This window comes from Podarcis raffonei, chromosome 1, assembly GCF_027172205.1.
Source record: "Podarcis raffonei isolate rPodRaf1 chromosome 1, rPodRaf1.pri, whole genome shotgun sequence".
In the NCBI taxonomy this organism is placed as follows: domain Eukaryota; kingdom Metazoa; phylum Chordata; class Lepidosauria; order Squamata; family Lacertidae; genus Podarcis; species Podarcis raffonei.
The window spans coordinates 30,944,228-30,958,999 of NC_070602.1; the positions used below are offsets into that span (position 1 = coordinate 30,944,228).

The following is a 14,772-nucleotide window of genomic DNA, read 5'->3' on the forward strand; positions in this document are numbered from 1 at the left end:
CTGTAGTGTCCTGAAACTAAATGATGCTTCAGCTCGGAATAGCCATTATTAAAGCAAATGGATTGCACCATGTTCCAGTGACATCTTCCAGTACTTTCATAGCCTAAGGAATTAAAAGGAGTCACACATTATTTACCATTTATTTTGATACTCCAGACAAAATGTGTTCTGCCCCCTCTTCCTGTGAACTGCCAAAATAAATAAATATTAGAAGCAGTGTCTTTAAAATCTTCTAGCCAAGGACTGACATACATGTTTCTCTGATAGGAATAATGATACAATATTGTGTCATTTACTTGTGTTGCTAATCCACAGTAGGAAAGCAGGACGTGGGCAGTCCAATTACATATAAAAAGGCTTCCTTTTCATAACAGATGAGAAAGGAATGGAAATGTGTGTGTGTGTGTGTGTGTGTGTGTGTGTGTGTGTGTGTGTAACTGCTGCTGTTTTGCGCCAAGTCCATATTTGTGACCAGCAAGGCCTATTCTGTACGCTATGATTGTCAGATAAAACCACTTGAAACAGCCTCTCTGTCTGTAATGACTTGTCCTCTTCATTGTCATATTACAGACACCACACTATATTTCCACAGCATGTGAAGACATTTGACAGCTGTCACCATCAGGAATGTGTGCACTTCTGTGGAATATCATGATGCAGAATTGCAACATTAGGACCAACTCTTCATGTTTAGGTGGCTGTAGCATAAAGTTATCACAAAGAAGCTATCACAAGCAGCATATTTATGACGCAGAAATCAGTCTTTGAAGATTTCATAAAATGATAGTGTGGCCAAAGCATAACATGGCTCTGCCCTGCAAAACATATCACATGCCCTCCAGCCCCCAGGGGAGATCTCAGGAAACTATCCTTCCTCCCTCCAGTACAGTAGCTTTTCATACAATCGGTGGGATTTTCAAATACATTAAAGCTGCAAACCTATGTACCTTTGCTCAGGTGCAAATCCCATGGAACTCAAGGGCACTGAACATATTTGGAATCTTCCCATTAATAAAATGCTACCCATGCTACAGGAATTGATTGGTGCTTGTAAGATAATAGTTTCCTGTTCCAAATACAGGAAACAGCAGGAGTACTGTACAGTGGTACCTCGGGTTACATACGCTTCAGGTTACAGACTCCGCTAACTCAGAAATAGTGCTTCAGGTTAAGAAGTTTGCTTCAGGATGAGAACAGAAATCGTGCTCTGGCGGCGCGGCAGCAGCAGGAGGCCCCATTAGCTAAAGTGGTGCTTCAGGTTAAGAACAGTTTCAGGTTAAGTACGGACCTCCGGAACGAATTAAGTACTTAACCCGAGGTACCACTGTACTTTCTAGAACCACAGTAGGAACTTGAAACACAATCCCATAGGATCAAACTGTAAACCCCAGCCCATTATTGCACACAGAGGTATTCAGTGTAATTTACAGCACTAGGGCTGTATGATGAGACTGCATGTTCCTAATGTACTTACAGTCCATTTATTTTTAATGGACAAAGGTCATTTGAGGGCTCCAGTATTTGCAAATTCATGTGTCATTCCTCACCTTCCAATCAGGAAGATAAATGCAATGGTATTAATATTATACCAGACTTAGAAGACAGTTCTGAGTGGATCCAGTATAATAATCAAAGAAGTCGCATCCAAATCCTATGTCAGCTTGGTCACAGCTATCCAATAATGAAATATATCTTACTTTACATAAGACCTCTTATTCCCAGGTTATTTTACTCTTAATCACAGCACTGAATTGAGTTATGAAAATACTTAGCAGTTCAAAAATTAAGATGAAGCACCTTACCAATAACCAGTTTAAACTACTGTGCAGCTTTGATACGTTTGCTGAGCTATTGCTTGCTTTGTTCTTTCCTGCCATAAATAGCCAACTTAAAAATTGTGACTGTTAAGATAAGGATTAGCTGCTGTTAACATTTCCTGTAGATTTTATGCTGAGGGCTGCTGTTATTTATCTAAAGCTAATATTTAAAGATAAAAATGCATTATGACATGCTATCAAGCACAGTCTCTTAGTTCTTTGGTGTCTGTATTTCCGGCAAAATATAGGTCATAGTCCTCATTTCAGATGTCGCTGTTTCTTCTGTTTCAGAAATGGTTCTTTTATTTTGCCACATCCAGAAATAATTATTCTGCTTCAGAATTGGAAGAGCTGTTTACTGACACAGAACACAACTTAAAACAACTAGATGCAAACTGTCTTCAGCCCTCTTCAGTACAGTTTGGGAGAACTGTGGCCCTCCAGACCAGACATTGTTGGGCTCCAACTCCCATCAGCCCCAGTAAGCATGGACAATGGTCTGAGGTGGAGGGAGATGTAGTCTAAAAACATCTGGAGGGCCATGGATTCCCAGTCCCTGCTCTACAGTCTTGGAAAGATTAAATACCATCCACTTTGCTTCACTATAAGAGAACTAATGTTTGAGTGCCAGACATTAGTTCATGCACAACATACTGTACTGTACTTCCAGGAACATCCGTTTGCCCAGAAAGGAAGTCATAGATACATTGTTCCATTCAGCTGTCCTATGGGACACTGGAAGCTCTGAACACTGTTTCCATCTACCACACTGAGAAGAAGCCCCATTCAATACAGTAGCCTTGCATGGGATAGCTAAATTAGTGAGTTAGTCAATGTATTTCCAAAGCACCAGAAGTCTCATATTTGACAAGTTAGCATTATATTTGGGGTTATTTGGGATATTATAAGCAACAGAGCCTGGTCAAGACATTTTGTTGTCTGAGACAGAACAGCAAATGCACCCCACCCCACCATCAATTCCAATACCAACATGTTAATATTTCCCCCTGCCGCCCCCCCCCCCAGGTTTCAGGGTGAGAGGATGCATAGAAGGTTCATCTCCATGATGGGGCCCTGGCTCTGGAACGTCCCCTCAAAGGTGTGTCTGCCTCCTGCATTGTTGGGTTTCAGATGCCAATTGAAAATACTTTTATTTCCCTGGGCTACCAAGCAAAAAGCAGCATGATGTAATTACCTAGCTGCATCTACTATAGAGGATCTGCCTTCTAAGGGGCAAAATGAAATTGGTCAGTCAGTCATCTTGAACTGCCCCAACTTGCCTTTGCAAAGGCTGTAGAAACAAAAGTTGAGGGCTATATCGAGACCCACATTCTTGTCTACTCACTAAAACCACCTAATGTATGGACCTTGACGTCCTGCAGTTACTTCAAACAGACACATTAGCAACGTTACTGCAGTGAGTAAGATAGAGGGAATTCTATCAGTTCTGAAGCCAAACAACATTTGTTTATTTCTGCTTGTTCTGGCTTCAGCATTCACATTTGAAGTGATGGCTACGCCTGTCTTAAGGAAACTTTAGAGCTATTTAATGTGTAGGTAAAGGTAAAAAAAGGTAAAAGACCCCTGGACGGTTAAGTCCAGTCAAAGGCAACTATGGGGTTGCGTCCCTCATCTTGCTTCAGGCCAAGGGATCCGGCGTTTGTCCATAGGTTTACTGACAATGCACACCTTTTGAGAAGGGAGTAACTATTTCACGTGCTGGGTGTTCCCGGAGATTAACTTTCAGGGAAAGCTCGCACAGATCTTCAAAAACTTCCAGGTGTGTAATGAGACAAGTTAAACCTGCTGTACCACTTAACCTCCTAGACTGGCATCTAACCCAGTGATGGCAACACCAGTCTACTGTACTACTTGCAATCTTACCTGTTTGGTTTTGGTTTTTTGTATGGGAATACTGTATTCTTTCCCCGTGGCAATAAAAGGTGGTGGGAAGAAGAGCAATTTTTAGCAGAAATGGGTATTGAAAAGTTTATAGTTATATTTTCTCCCCAGCCAGTTGTCCATTTCTGATTTCCTTTGCAGCAGCAAGACAAAGAATAATAATTGCCTATCACATGCCTGTTTTCTGCCAACAGCTTTTCAGGCTCCTTGAGCAGGTTTTCTTCACTTTGAGTGCCTTTCCAAACAGGTCCAGTACAGTGACCCTCACAAGTTGGGAAAGACAGATGTGTGTCAGAAACTTGATAGCCTTCCCCACCAGCATAATAATATTACAAAAGGGTTCTTCTCTCTGTACATAAGGGTGTGTCCTCAGTGTTTCATCACTTTTTCTTTTCTAACGTCATGAGATGGGTGTTCAAGCACAGAAATACTGCTGTAAGCCATTCTACTAAAAAAACAAAAAACAAAACGAAGAAGAGTCTTCTGGCACCTTAAAGACTAGCCAGTTTTGTTGTTGCATGATCTTTCATTCACTCCAGTCTATGAAAACATGTGCTGTAAAAAAACTAATTAGTCTTTAAGGTGCCCAAAGATGATTTGTTGGTTTTGCCGTAACAGATTAACATGGCTAACCTTATAGAAACTGGTTTTGTTTCACTAGGAAGCAGTGTTATCCCTCATTATGAAATCTCATTTCCCCAAATGCAGCCTGCAGCTGAGTTCAACCTATGGTGTGGATCTGCATATACTTTGCTGTAAGAATGTAGGATGAACCTGCTGGATTAGGCCAATGGCCTGTCCAGTTTGCATCTGATCAGACGCCTGCAGAAAGCCTACATGCTGGAAATGAGTACAACAGCATTCTGCCCACCTGCAATTCCCACCAATTGGTATTCAGAGGCATAACGTCTCTAACAATACATTTAAATGTCTTATTATAAAATCATAGCATTATGGAGTTGGAAGGGACTCTGAGGGACAGCTAGTCCAACCCCCTGCAATGCAGGAATCTCAACATGTGGTCTCCCTTCCAACTTGAAACCATAGCAGACCCTGCTAAGCTTTGAAAATGTGCTATCATAACGATGATGTATAACTTGTGGCTACAGCTTGATATATGCCTATAAATCCTGTGTCTTTAGAAGAACAAGTCAACTGTAGGATTATTTCTAAGTAGTACCAAGTCTGATGTCCCTCTCTAGAGGTCAGGTTTTGGAAGTATGAGCAATGGGGGAATCAAAAAAAGAGACAGAACGGTGCCATGTTTGTATCCTCAGAAACATAATAACATTTATTAAAGTTGGATATGGTATTGCACTTTCATAGATAACACTATCAAAGACATATTACAAGATACACAAGCCAAAAGTGTAGCTAATTTCTGCATAGCATCTGCACGTGTGCTAAGTTCACAAATGGAGAGTAATGAGCCAGCAACGGAAGTGCTGCTTGAAGAAAACCTGTCTTGATCTTGCACAACACCTGAGTAATATTTATTTGTCTGGAAAGATCGTCAATCAAATACAGGTAAGTGCCCATCCCTGGGCCAAGCAGGAAGCAGATATGCTACCCACGAATGGTGCTCCACCCGCACAGCAGCAAGGAACCAGACATGCAATAAAACTGACCTACCCTTTGAAAGCGGCATTTGTGCTACTGGGATAAAGTATTGTTTACCTATAGTACCTGTCATAGTTAAAAATTATTAGCGTTTTTGGACAGAGGAAATAACAATGTACAGCTGCTCCTTAAAAGTGCAGGGAAGCACTGGGCAGCACAGGTGGGTGGGAACGAGTGAAGAGAAACACAGCAAGGGTTCAGCATGAAAAAGATATGGTCAAGTTAAGAGCATAATATGATCTCTTCCTTGGGGTAATGAATACACATTAATGTACATGTTTGTTTATTATTGATTTACAAAAGTATTTATATACAGTCCTCTTGCAAAACCTCAAGGTGGTGTACAATATCATAAAAACATTCAAAACCAATACAGAACAATAATTAAAATGAATGGCTACTCAAGCAATATTTTAAACTGTATAGGTCCGCATATGTGTTGAGGAATGAATACAGATACACACAGAATGTCATGCAAGACTTTCAGGCGTGTAGCCAGCCATAAACATGTACACAAATAAGTGATGCAGATGTTCACGTGTATACACCCTCTTCAGACACATAAACAAAATATGTTAAACGTAATGTATAGATGTTACCATATTAAAAGAAATGCACCATTCCCCCACAGACAATTAGCATAAAACCCACATGTAGGTTGCTACATCTGAGGATGTTACCCACTTCCTTGTTCACAGTATACATACAAAATCATCAAACATGACAATCTAGTTGCAGGTTTGGTGCTAATTCTTAAAGATCCATAATGCCTCAACACACAGGTGTTGTACAAGAGGCAGTTATACATGTGTTCCGCATTTTATGGCACTGATAAAAATTAATGACCAAAACTGGGGTGGGGGGGAGAGAATAAAATTGATATCCCATAGAGAAGTCGTAGAAGTTTGAGGAATCCTAAAGGTATGCAATACTTGATAGTGCATAAACACGTGTCCATGGTACCAGAACGATACACACGACCTCAAGAGGCAAATGAAGTCTGTTTCTCCCCATATGTAAACAGCTTTCCCCCAACAGTCCAGAGACTCCGTGCGAACGCTTCTATCCTCCTCCTCCCGTCCCCGTCTGACCCCCGTTGCAGGTTCAGGGCCAGGTAGGCCCACCTGTTCAGGCCTGAGCAAAGCGCCCCGCCAATCCCAGAGCTCCTCTCCTGCGCATCAGCCAATCCCGTCCCTGTTGCCGAGCTTTGGCTGGCTAACTGACGTTGCTCTGGCGACGGCAAGAACGTTGGGCGCTCACAAAACACACCGACGTCAGCGCGTAGTAACCACGGAAACGAGCCCCGCAACGTCATCGCTCTTTCTCCCTTCCCCTTCAGAAATCGTTAGCCACGCAGGCGGCGGCGTCACCCGCTGAGGGGAGGAGGAGGAGGAGGCTCCCGGTTGTCATAGCAGCTCAGGGAGGTGGGGCTCCGTTGCCAAAGCAGCAGGGAAGGTAGGGCTCGGTTGCCATGGCAGCGGGAAGGTCTGTTTTGTTTTGGGGTGGAGCTGTAATTAGAAAGCGAGGGCTGAGGGCGGCGAGGTGCCGGCGGCCCCACAGCGAGAGACCGAGAGGGAAGCTGGTTTGTTTTGATTTCTGAGATCCCGGGGGCTTTGGTGTCTCGAAGTGACGCTCCGGGAGCAACTGGTGGGGGTGGGGTGGGGGGTTGAAATCGGGATTCCCTATAATAATAATAATAATAATAATAATAATAATAATAATAATAATAATAATAATAATAATAATAATAATAATTTATTTATACCCCGCTCATCTAGCTGAGTTTCCCCAGTCACTCTGGGCGGCTCCCAATCGAGTGTTAAAAACAATACAGCGTGTGTCCGCCTCACAATATTCGGAGATCTGGACCAGAGGTCGATCCCGGCAAGCGTTCGTTGTGGGGACGGACAAGGGGGTGGATCCTGTCGTGTCTGCCTCAAGCGGCGAAACGTGAGGAAGCGCACTCGCGCTGTCTGCCGCACACGCACCAAAAGGGAAACCCAAGTCTGACGCACCGATCAACAACAACCCCCGCGGCTCTCGACTCAAGTCTTTTCTGCTCTTTCTTACGTAACGCAAGCCGTGATCCCTGCATCCCCCCCAAAAAAAAAACAATTCAGCGTTGTCCTCGTGCCTTTAATAAAAAGATAAAGCAAATCGTATCTTAAAAAAATAAGAGAGAAATAAAGCCGGCTTGAGCATGTGCCCCAACTGACAAAATAATTAGTAGTCATGTTGATTATTATTATTTTTTAAATGTTGTTTAGGTTCAGATGTTGGTAGATATCCAACAATCAAGTATGATGGGAGCTGGAGTCCAACAATATCTCACTGCAATGGCAGTTTATCTGATATTTCTGTTATATTCCATTTAATATATTTTGTCTATGTGTATGAAGAGGGTGTATACAAATGTTAACATCTGCATTGCTTTGCTTGAATACATAGCCATCGGTCAGCTCATCTTAGCTTAGTTCTGAATTGAACCAGCAGTTTAAAGTGTTATCAAAGAATACTGGGTCTGGGTATGGGGGAGAGACACTGTCCAAGTGTTTTATATTCTATATTCTCACACGGCTGCTTTGGAATTGTGGTATGGCAAATCCATGAGCCAAGGTAGTTTTGTTTTTAACAGACTCAAGAATTGCTTTAAAATTTACTCACTATATGGCCTTGGAGCGTACATACCTGTTTTACACACACCCTGCTGAAAATTCCTGGTTAAATCAATGGTTCAGAGTCAATGTATTATTCTATAAATTACAAACTCAGTTTCAGCAATCAGCAATTCAGCAATAGAGAGGAAGAGGTTAAAGCAGCCAATTTCTGAGCATGTTTCAATGGCAGCAGCCAGTATGGTGTGTCTATTGTATTATTCAGCACAATTAAAAAGCAGTATTAAATTATTATTTGTAGCAAAGCGCTCTTTGTTACCTTGCCGTATTTATATCGCTAAGATATACCTATCCATCAATTCTGCTGCCTGCCTGTTTAAGAAATACCAATCAGTCAAAGCTGGACCTATGAAAAATTATCACATTACCCACTTGGTATGTATAATGTTTTGGTTTTCTAATGGCCTTTGTCTAATCAACATTGCAGAGCACAGTAGTTAAAATCCCAGTGAACATTTTTATTTGCTGTGATTATATCTGTAAACTCCACAATAATTGTGTTAGCTTCAGCACTCCAGTCCTTACAGTTATGGTAATCTTGAAATCCGAGGTTTGCTTCAAATAAGCTTCTAGCCCTCATGAGTGTGGAGAAATGCTTCGGAATTAGACCTTGGAAAAAAGATTATATAGCAGGTGGCAAATCATATGAGTGTATATTCATTATTTCTACAATATTCCTTTTTAACTCAGAATATTGGATTTTGAAGGGCTGACTCATGATGATATTTGAATTAGAGTTAAATTTACTAGTCTGATTACGGAAGACCCACCTACAAGTAATTCCCAGGAATACTAGGATGGCGTTTCCAAATGCTGTTGTAAATATACTTAGACATTTATGACAATTGATAAACTAGTGACTGAATACTGTCTGTTGGGAAGGGAGATAACGTATTGGTTTTGAACTGGGCACTAGCCCAGTTTTGGTAATTCTCTGCACCATATGCCTGCTTGAACTGTCAAATGCCACTGCATTCTCTCAGATTGCAGTTGTAATTGTTGCTTTAAGTTTTTCTTTATCTCTATATTCTCTGCCTGCTAAAAGACTGCAGGGTCAGTTCAGACTTGTTCTTGCACCACACCTATCTGCTAATAAGTAGTATAGTACTTACATATGGGGATTCCCTCACCCTGAACCTGGGGTGGGGTGGGAATTAACAGCAATTTCTCACGGCAATCTATGAACTCCCTTTCATCATAATGAATATGTTACAAAACTATAGTCTGTAAGATGCATGTCCTCAGGAGAGTGACGTGGAAGGTTAGGCAGCAATTCTGAAATAGTGATAAGTTGCTGTAAAAAAGAGGAAGTGATTGTTGACATAGGGAAATACAATCTTGAACACTAGCTTGGGGTGTGTGTGAACTCTTCTGAACTCCATTGTACGTATTTCTAAGCAAACATGGGTAGGATCAGGCTGCACTTTTAATCAAATGCGGGTCTGAACATCTGACATTAGTCCCTCTCTTATGCAAAGGGTAGAAATTACTGATTGATTGTCCTATCTTATTCGGGACAAGTCTGGGCTTGTTACCTTACTCTGCAGTTCTCTTTCCTCCATTGGCAATGCAAATGCTCCTTAACAAATAAATAAATATTTCTCTCAGCTATCACTTCCATAATTTTTGAAGAAGGTTGCCAGAAATATTTTAGGGACTGTATTCTGGGTATAGTTTAAATCCAGAAGTACGGGTACACAATTGTGCATTCTGAGCAGAATTAGAGAAGTATCCAGCCTTAGAAAAAGGAATCACCTATTAAATGTTCCAAAATATTAGATATGCACCTAAACACATTATAGCCGGTTTATTTCTTTGGACCCGCAGCTTGCCCTATCCTAAAGTTTTTGGGAAGGTAGCAATACTTAAAAACAAAAGCCATTAGCAGAATACAGACAGCTGGGTAAAATCTCATCTCTTATCCTAATGTAGTATGATATCATATACTATCCCACCAACTTCTACTCATCGTTTCTCACTGGGTAGAACCCATTCACTGGGTGACTAAGGTGTCACTTTTCTTTTTATTACTGCTCCCTGCTGTTGTGCTTTTAATCTGCAGATATTAACAGGTGGTAACACTTAGGTCAATGCTGTTAAAAACTTTACCAACCAATGTCTGTAAATTTCTGCTAAAGTCATGAAAGTAGGCCAGGCTGATTTGTTTCCAGTCAAATGTCTTCTCTTACGTGTTTTTGTTCTGTTCTAGATTACAGATTATTAGCTGTAGTGTTTATTAGCTAACACTAGCTCCATATGAAATTCCAAGCTCCTAGAGTTTCATGTGTTTGTTTTCAGACTTTAAATCTCTTCTCACAGAGGGTTCCCATAAGGCAAATATGTGACAGTCACTTATTTATGCAGTATACTGTATATTGTCCAACATCCCCAGTCATCTAGTTTGTTAATCTTGTTCATCAGTGGATTTAAGCATGTACTGGAGCAGACAGTGAATTACTCATATGACATCACTATTATCTCCTTGCGTAATTCCTAATCTTTTCCCAGACTTGCTAAATATGTGGTGTTTTGCTGGTTCAGTTAGGTAGAAACAACCAATGGTGGTAAAAATAAATATTTCTCATTTGGTGTATGATACAGTTGATGTTACAGCAATGAACTCTTGATGTACCTAGGTCCTAGGCTTTCAGAGATGGTATGTGGACTTGGAAAAATCAAAGGTAGCCATGCTGGCCCTACCATTAGGCAAACTGAGGAGGCTGTCTTAGGCAGAAGGTGTTCATGGGCAGGGAGCAACAATGGAAGATAGGCTCTTCATTTCCCTTTAACTTAACCTGTTGTCGATGCTGTCCTATTGCTAGTGCTGAAGTATGATTGAACTGCTGGTCTCCATTGGCTTCTGTATGTGGAGGGGGAAGGGAGGAGGCACCATCTTTTCCTTTGCTTCAGGCAGCAAAATGTCTTGGGTTGGTCCTGACAATTTTTTAAAATGTATTTTAATCCATTGGTTTTTCTCTTTAAGTCACATCTACAGTTGATTTTTCCCCTGTCAGTGGTGAGTGTAAGAAATAAGGTTTAACCATAGATTGAACTAACAAGCCACCGTTCGTTTTGCATGTTTACTTTAGAGATAACTGCTTTGTTGATGTGCTGTGTTGTGTTTCCTTCTTTCCCACCTGTATGTAGATTGTATAGGTTTTATTTTTTGTTCATTGTTGTGATTCTTCATTTCTTTTGCTCTCTTGAGATAATTGGTTCTCTGGATGAATATTATCATATGGCTCTGATACTCTGTAAAATGCATTCATTATAGAAGAGGGAAGAAGACGAGTTTGGATTTGATATCCCGCCTTTCACTCCCTTTAAGGAGTCTCAAAGCGGCTAACATTCTCCTTTCCCTTCCTCCCCCACAACAAACACTCTGTGGGGTGAGTGGGGCTGAGAGACTTCAAAGAAGTGTGACTAGCCCAAGGTCACCCAGCAGCTGCATGTGGAGGAGCGGAGACGCGAACCCGGTTCCCCAGATTACGAGACTACCGCTCTTAACCACTACACCACACTGGCTCCACTAAGTATTACCTTGCGGTTTTAAAAATACGCATTCCCTTTCTTTCTTATTTATAAATATGGTGGCTGCCACTTGCAGACTATCTCTTCCTCAGAAGTACCACATACTTTAGTAAAACATACCTTAATTAGATGGTTTGAGGGTAGCAGTCAGCGTTTAATAATCACATTATTCAGTAGCATTATATGATGGCCCTTGCGAGCAAGCTCCCTTTTGTGAAATAATTACATCCAGTTTAGGTATCAACCACTTTCCATTCATGCACTCCCATTTTTATGCATGTGGAAGTTTAGTAAGTGGCACGTTTTGATGCTCTAGCAAATAGCATTTCAGAATTTTACAGAGGTTAACCAGAAAAAGAACATTTATGAATATGACTTTTGTTCCACATTGTAAAAGAAAGCCTTGATGAAAGTGATCTATATAGCTGTTTCTTCTAGAAGGTTTTAAAAATTGTACTCAGTACAAATTTAATTTAATTTAATTGTGTCAGATTGATGGTCAATCACTGTGCACCCCTTCTCTCACTGCACACAACTATCTTGGGGATGTAAGAAATGAATGGTATGTTGTCGCATGGCATAAGGAGCCATATTATGCTATGCTGATAATAATAAGAAGAACAATAGCCCGGCTATACACATTCAGTCCTTTACTTGATTATTAGCAGATTGATGTTTCATAGTGGAGAAACATCATAAATGTAGATTGACAAGTATGTGGTGGTGTTCAACATATGATATGTCCATCATTAAACGAAAGGTTGCAATGCCTAGTATACATGTCAGATTAGCAGATGATCTAAATTGGAGAAGAACTACAGACATTTTCAATATTGGAATAAATGAAAGAAAAATGATTTCATCAAACGAGTACTATGGTGCTAAGAAAATTAAATTCAACACTGACAATTGGAAAAGTCACACCCATTAATGAACCACGCAATGCACAAACATAAAATAGAGAGGATACCTGGCCAGGCAGTTTACTGAATATGTAGGACCATGTTAGGACCTTGATAAATAGCCTCTGGTACTGGCAGTCTGGGACATAGCCTTGTCTTTCTTCACATTCTGTTCCCATTGATTATAATCAGTGATTATTTTTGCCTAATCTTTAATCCTTGTCCTTGTTTTTCTTTTTTATTGCATATCTAGTTTCATGGTTTTTTTGTTTGTTTGCTTACATAGCCAATACATGTAATGAAAAGTGCTGGCAGGAGCTGTATTTGTTTATACGCAGAAGGCATTTTTAAAAATTCTGCACATCGTCCTGTGCAGTTTTGTGTTCTGTCCAGAAATGATTTTTATTTTTTACAGCGCAACTCACTATTTTGCTACTTAAGGTAATGGTCCAGCTTTCTTAACCTGAAAACAGCTTGATTCTCTGGTCATTTCCCACCAACTGCTGGCAGATTGGGATACAGTTGTTTTATTTTGTGAGCATATAAGCAGATATGAGGGTTTTCTGTTTATTCTAGGAGCTTGACAGTAACAAATTGCCCTTCTACCATTTTACCATAGTATGAACAGAGAAAGTGATATTCCGGTAGCTGCCCCTTTAAAAACACCCAAATGGTATTGAATTATCATATGTACTCTTAAATATCTCATGAGGGAATATAGGCTCTGCCAGGGAAATTACTGGAACTGTAATTGGGACAAGACTGATCTTTGCCAGAGATGAAATCCAAGAAGCCCCTAGGCCCAGGGAGTTATGTGACAGGAGCAAAGCTCATAAATACACATAACATTTGCAACTCACATGTAAAGCATATGTCTCATTCATTTCTATTTTTATAACAAAAACATACTGTAACTATTGGTTAATGGGGGTATTTTTTCCCTTAAGCAAAGGCTATTTTGAAGCCCTGGAAATCATTTTGGTGAATGTGATATATTTGTTTTATGATGGCTTGTAACTGGTGTTCCCCTTCTTCCAGATAGACACAAAAGCTAAAATCTGAGTTTCATTGGAAGCAACTGTAGTAAGATCTTTCCATTTGAGCTGATTTGAAAAAGCCATGTGTGCATTCTCTGTATTTAAAATGTTATCTGGGATTTCACTTGGAAGTGAGGACTGTTTTACTGTGTCTGCTGTTAAATTTTTTTGTCCTGCCTCCTTGGAAAAGCTTAGAGATTTTGCATGGACACATTTGGTCTGATCCTACAATTCATGTGTTCTTTTGATGCTCTCTATAGCAACTCCATGCCATGGAGTGGGCCCAGGTTTCCCAGAGTGAGTCAAAAATACAGCAGTCCAAGCAGGAAACTAGTTGTAGTAATTAGCTGTGTATTAAATCTCCTGATAGTTACACATTGGCTCAGGTAAACCCATTTCCGGATATACCTTCCTTATTTCCATAATCAGCTAGCTGAAATAATTTGATAGTGGCAATGTACCTTTTAGCCTAACCAAGGAAACAGAGACTTTGGAGAGTCTGATCTTGTGACACCTATCTTTGTGTGGTGTTTTTAAACATTAACTGAGAATTAAATGGCAAAAATACTCTCTGTTTCGATTACTGTTAACTGGTATTTTATTGCATGTTTTAGCTTACCTTTTCCAAAGCACAGGATGGGCAGCTGGTAATTCACTACACAAATTGTGCCCAATAAATAGCTGGAACAAGGATTCCATCTGTGTGGGGGTTTTTTGTTTTAAAAATAAAGCTTCCTTGCTTTTCATAAAAGAGTGGCATCAGCCAAGTCATACGCATATAGCACTCAAGTGCCACACACGCACAGAGTACTCAGCATCTGTGAGAAAAATTGTGTGGAAATATATGGTGCTGATTAGCTGCATTAGAACCAGAGAGGAAACAAGGCAGCTCCAAAGCAATGTGGGTCATGGCTAGATGCTTTATATAACCCAGAACCACAGAGAAAACCAAAATAGCTGCCTCCCTGCTGCTCAGCTAGTCTCCTCCATCAAGCGTGGATAAATTTAGAGCAGGCAGTGACGTTCACCTACGTCTGCATAGGGACTCCAGGGAGACAGAGAAAGCCAGGCTCAGGGCATTGCCATCAGTAGCACAGGCTGCCAGAGCATTCGAGCACAATCTGTCACTAGGGCAATTGTGCATGAACCCAGGAGATGGGGAAGGTAACTAAATGGTGCATAGCCATTTCTGATTAAGAAACACCAGAGTTGTATAAAAAGCAAATGGGAAAAATGACTACTGCAGATTCACGCACACAGGATATTTCCAAATTAATATGAATTTTCC

General features: G+C 40.6%; 1 long non-coding RNA gene across 1 annotated transcript; it reads left to right on the forward strand.

Annotated features, from left to right (window-relative positions):
- The first annotated feature begins 6,580 nt into the window (after positions 1-6,580).
- Positions 6,581-7,562, forward strand: LOC128408984 (uncharacterized). Its single transcript, XR_008329171.1, has 2 exons — positions 6,581-6,794; positions 7,118-7,562. It is a non-coding gene; the product is annotated as an uncharacterized LOC128408984 (long non-coding RNA).
- Positions 7,563-14,772: the final 7,210 nt, after the last annotated feature.